The following is a 5,690-nucleotide window of genomic DNA, read 5'->3' on the forward strand; positions in this document are numbered from 1 at the left end:
ATACCATAATGAATTAAGGGACCTGATAAATAAATTCTAAATTCTATTCAAATCATTGGAATAATAAATAGAAAGACTTTATTTTTTGCTTCCGGCAAAATTTAATATCAGAATGGAATTATTTTCACCTGATGTAAAGAAAATTGGCATAACCTCAACGAATATTTATTCTGAGATTGCTGCATTTGTGGTGAAATTAAAAAAAATTTCATCTGCTGATTGATTGGGACTGAAATTGTTTTTTATTTGGCATCTGAAACAAGAAAAACGAGTTTGAAGAAAATTGAGGAAATAATGAAAAATTTTTTCAAGATGACTATCATTTTAAGTGGGGCAATTAAGTTGCATAAGTATGAGGTATGAGTTCACACCAACTGCCCAAGCATCAAATTGATGAAGACAATGGCATCAAAATATAGCACAATGAGAAGTTTTTGTTTGTTATGCTATATAATTGTCACCTTTTTGCAACGTTTTGATACCCTGTATTTTGTGTGATTATATAAGAAAATGTGCTTTAATGACTCGGACGTGCTGAGCCTTGAATTTTGTGAGGTACAAGTAAAATATTGTCAATTCGCAATTCATCATGTTGTGAACAAGTTCGACAAGATAAAATTTTTTATAATGGACTTTCATATATATTTCTTTATTTAGGGTGAGAAAATGCTGCGAAGTTGTATGTGAAAGTCTCTGAAAATATATCTTTTTGTCGACGACTACAAAATAAATAAAAAATTTATTTTACAATATACTACTGGGATAATAGGTGAGTTTTTTATATCATTATTGTGTTCACATTAAATGAGAATTAATGAATTTAATCACAAATTTGGATCAAAATGATATATTGATCCCATTATCAAGAAACCATTTTTGTCATAAAATTTTATAAGCAGAAAATATTTGTAAAAATTAATTTTTTTTGTTGACAAAAATTCATTGAGTTTCCAAGAATAATTGAACTACTTAAATCTAAATTTGAAAATTGAAATTTTCGGATTTTTAACCATCAAAAATTAAACATTTGCTCGAATTTGATTACAAACTGTTGTTTTTCGGAAACTTTAATTTTTTTATTTCGAATTTTAATTTTTATTATCAACACAAAAAACACGCATTTTGCCAAAAAATAATCGATACAAAATTTTTAGATAATTTTTGGATGAACAGCTTTGGTTTATTAATTTTTTTCGTACCTTGTGTTCTTTCTCCAAAAACTAAATATTTTTATTGTCAATGTTAATTTTAAGGATTGCAAAAAAACTACGCGTGCTATAAAAAAATAATAATAAAGTAGATCTTTTTTAGGTGCACCAATGAACTAAGTAAATTTTAATTTTTAGCGAAGAATCTATTTTATTTAAACATTTTAGTTGAAAATTTATCTATTTGTTTGAAAACCCAACTATTTTTGGTTTATAATTAATTTTATTAACTGAAAATTCAACAATTTTTGGTATAAAATGAGTTTTTTAAATTAAAAAGTGTAGTTTTATATTTTTAGTTAAAAAATTGATCTTTTTTATCGGTAATTTTATTTATTCCAGTTAAAAATTCATTGTTTTAGTTGAAAATTTATCTCTATGTTTGAAAATCCAACAATTATTGGTTAAAAATGAGTTTTTTTTATATTTATAAATCTAGTATTGTATTTTAAATTAAAAATTAATTTTTTTTCACTAACAATTTTATTTTTTCCAGTTAAATACTCATCATTTTAGTTCAAAATGTATTGCTTTGGTTGATAATTCCAACTGTTTTTGTTGAAAAAAATTTTTTAACTGAAAATTTAACAACACCAGTTGAAGATTTATCATTTTAGTTGCAAATCTATCTCTTTGGTTAAAAATGTAATTATTTTCTGTTATATTAATTTTTTAAACTAAAAACTCAACAATTTAGGTTCAAGGGCCTTCATTTGAGTTGAAAATTAATCTCTTTGGTTGAGAATTTATCTTTTTTTACTAATTTTATTTATTTCAGTTGAAGATTCATCATTTTAGTTTAAAATCTATCTCTTTGGTTAAAAATTTAATTATTTTTTGTTGAATTAATAACTGACAATTCAACAATTTAGTTTGAAGATCCTTTATTTAAGTTAAAAATCTACCTCTTTGGTTGAAAATCTAACAATTTTTAGTTCAAAACTTTTTTTTTTTTAAAAGTCTAGTTTTATAATTTTGTTGAGAATTTATCGTTTTTATTAGTATTTTTATTTATTTATTTCAGTTGAAGATTTACCATTTTAGTTAAAAACTGATCTCTTTGTTTGAAAATGCAAAAATTATTGGTTCAAAATGAGTTTTTTTTAAATTCATAAATGTAAAGTTGTATTTTAAATTGAAAATTTATCTTTTCTTATTCACAATTTTTATTTCCAGTCGAATACTTATAATTTTAGTTCCAAATTTATTTCTTTGTTTGGACATTCGAACTGGTTTTGGTTAAAAACTATTTTTTTTTTAAACTGAAAATTCAACAATACCAGTTGAATATTTATCATTTTAGTTGCAAATCTGTCTTTTTGTTTAAAAATTTAGTTAGTTTTTGTTAAATTATTTTTTTAAACTGAAATTTCAAAAATTTAGGTTAAAGATCCTTCATTTTAGTTAAAAATCTATCTATTTGGTTGAAAATCCAGAAATTTTTGTTCATAATGAGTTTTTTAAAATTCAAAATTTCTGGCATTGCATTTTTAATTGAGAATTTATCTTTTTTGTTACTAAGTTTATTTATTCCAGTTGAAGATTCATCATTTTAGTTTGAAATCTATCTCTGGTTAAAAATTAAACTATTTCTTTTTAAATTAATTTTTCTAACTAAAAATTCAACAATTTCAGTTGAAGATTCTTCATTTTAGTTAAAAATCTATCATTTAGGTTGAAAATCCAACAATTTTTTTTCAGAATGAGCTTTTTTTTAATTCAAAAGTCTGATATTGCATTTCTAATTAAAAATGTATCCTTTTTGTTGACAATGTTATTTATTCCAGTTGATGATTTTTCACTTTAGTTAAAAAATTTATCCCTTTGGTTGAAAATCTAACAATTTTTGGTTGAAAATGAATTTTTTTATTCAAAAGTCTAGTATTGCATTTTTAGTTGTTAATTTATCTTTTTTATTAACAACTTTATTTATTCCATTTGAAAGTTCATCATTTTAGTAGAAAAACTATCCCCTCGGCTGAAAACTAAACTATTTTTAGTTAAAAAATAATTATTTAAACTTAAGATTGAACTGTTTCAGTTGAACATTCTGCAATTATTTGCAAATTTTTCTCTTTGGTTAAAAATTCAAGAATTTTTGTTTCAAAATAAGTTTTTTTTTTATGACAATTTTATTTTTTCTAGTTGAAAATTCATCATTTTAGTTGAAAATTGATCTTCATGGTTGAAAATCCAACTAAATTGTTTTAAATAATTTTTTATCAAAAAATTCAACAATTCAAGTTGAAGATTCTTCAATAGTTAACATGTTTTTCTTTTGTTCTAAATCCATCTATTTTTTGTTTTAAATGAATTCTTTTTGAATTAAAAATTCAGCATTATATTTCGAGTAGAGAATGAATCATTTTTGGTTGCAAATTTTATTTTTTTTTTAGTAGAAAATTCATTAGTTTAGTTGAGAATTTATCTTTTTTGTTGAAAATCCAACCATTTTTTATTCAAACTGATTTTTTTTTAATTTAAAAGTCTAGGATTGTTTTTTTAGCTGACAATTCATCTTTTTTAATTGACAATTTTATTTATTCTAGTTCAAGATTCATGATTTTAGTTGAAAATTTATCTTCATGGTTGAAAATATAACTGTTTTTGGTTGAAAAATAATCATATTAATTGAAAATTCGAAAATTCTAGTTGATGAGTCTTCAATTTAGTTCAAAATTTATCATTTTAGTTGTACATCCAATTATTTTTTTTTTTTTCAAATGAATTTTTTTCAAATCAAAAATCTAGTATTATATTTTGAATGAAAAATTGATTTTTTTTGGATTGAAAATTTCATTTATTCCAGTCGAAAATTCATCATTTTAAAAAAACTTTCTCCCTTTTGCTGAAAACCCAAATTTTTTTAGTTAAGAATTTTTTTAACCACAAGCCCACTATTATATTTTTGTTTGAGAATCCATTTTTTTTGTTCGAAAATTCATCCCTTTTCTGAAAAAAATCATCATTAGGATTAAAAATCGAACTAGTTTTGGTTGAAATTTAATTCTTGTCAGGCTTCAAGTCTCCTATTATAATTTTAGTCGATACTTAATAGTTATAATTTAAATGCGTTATTATTTTCTTGAAAGTTGATATATTTTGTAGAAAATTTTGTTTTTCGGTGAAAAGATCATAGTATGATTCAAATTTTTTCCTTTTTTTATTGAAGATTTATTTAGATTTAAAATTAAACTCTTTCGTTGAAAATTCGTGTTTTTTTTTGTTATGAAATTTCATCTTCTATAATTAAAATTTCATCTCTTTTACTTCAAAATAAAACTAATTGGTTAAAAATTTATGAATTTTCCTAGAAATTCTTCTCTTTTTGGTATAAAGTTAGTTTTCTGGTTTGAAATTAATTTTGATTTTAAAATTCCTCGACTTGGTGGAAAGATTAACTCTTTGGTGAAAAATGTATCCCTTTTGATGGCATTTTATCTCTTTGTTTGAAAATACAACTATTTTTATCTTAAAGTTAATTCTTCCTCGTAGATAATTCCACTTTTTTGTTGAAAATTCGTATTTTTTAAATAAAAAATTCAATTATTTTAAGAGAAAATTCAATCTGATTATTAAAAACTATTTTTTTATGTGAATTCATATTTGCTTATTGAAAATTCAATTCTTTGGTAGAAAACTCAAATTTTTAGTATAAATATTCCAAAATTTAGTTAAATTTTTTTTCTCTTGCACAAAAATTTTTGTTTAAATGAAAATTTCATCTTCTTTCGTGAAAAATTATTGTTGTTAATTAAGCATTTAAATATACAATTTTACGTTGAAAGTTCATCTTCTTTAGGAAGATGAAGACAACTGTTAAATAAATTACATCAATTTTCCATTAAATGGTAAAATTTTTAAACTAAAAAAGATTAATTTTTATCCAAATACTGAATTTTCTGAGAAAATATCATATTTTCAACAAAAAAATTTTTAATCAAATAATTTAATTTTAAATGAAGAAAGTTCATTTTCTACTAGAAAGATTAATATTCAATAATTTACATAAATTTGCAAAAAAATATTTGGATTTTAAATTAAGAAAGATCTATTTTAACTAATGATAAAATAGTTAAATTTGTATTACAAAAAATTAATTTTTGGTTAGATTTTTATATTAAAAAATATCAATTTTTGATTAAAAACTCTATAGTTTAATTTCTATTACAAAAAATTAAGTTTAAGAATATTAAACAGAATACATAAATCATTATCAAACAACCAATTTAATTTTCAAACGAGAAGATTTATTTTCTACTCAATAATATGAGTTTTGAACAAAATGGATAAATTTTCAATTAAATATTTGAACTTCCAATGAAAAAGATACATTTTCTACAAAAATGTAATATTTAATTGCTTTTTAAAAATTTAATTTGTATGTATTTAATCTCTCCCTTTTACAGGTTTGAGGGCCACCGCTCCCTGTACATATATTTACAATTCCATCCTTAGTCTAACTTAACTACTACTTATATT

General features: G+C 21.9%; 1 protein-coding gene across 5 annotated transcripts in view; it reads left to right on the forward strand.

Moving 5' to 3' along the window:
- The window catches only part of LOC117173489 (facilitated trehalose transporter Tret1-like), a 35,122-nt gene that overhangs the window by 12,559 nt on the left and 16,873 nt on the right, over nt 1-5,690 (forward strand). For 3 of the 5 annotated variants that reach the window (XM_033362101.1, XM_033362099.1, XM_033362104.1), the window contains exons 1-2: nt 401-555; nt 658-769. The exons of the other annotated variants lie outside the window; for them this stretch is intronic. The gene's annotated coding sequence lies outside the window, so the exon portion shown is untranslated. Of the gene's footprint in view, nt 1-400; nt 556-657; nt 770-5,690 lie in introns of those variants that run through there. 5 annotated transcript variants of the gene reach the window in all.

This window comes from Belonocnema kinseyi, chromosome 5, assembly GCF_010883055.1.
Source record: "Belonocnema kinseyi isolate 2016_QV_RU_SX_M_011 chromosome 5, B_treatae_v1, whole genome shotgun sequence".
Taxonomy (NCBI): Eukaryota; Metazoa; Arthropoda; class Insecta; order Hymenoptera; family Cynipidae; genus Belonocnema; species Belonocnema kinseyi.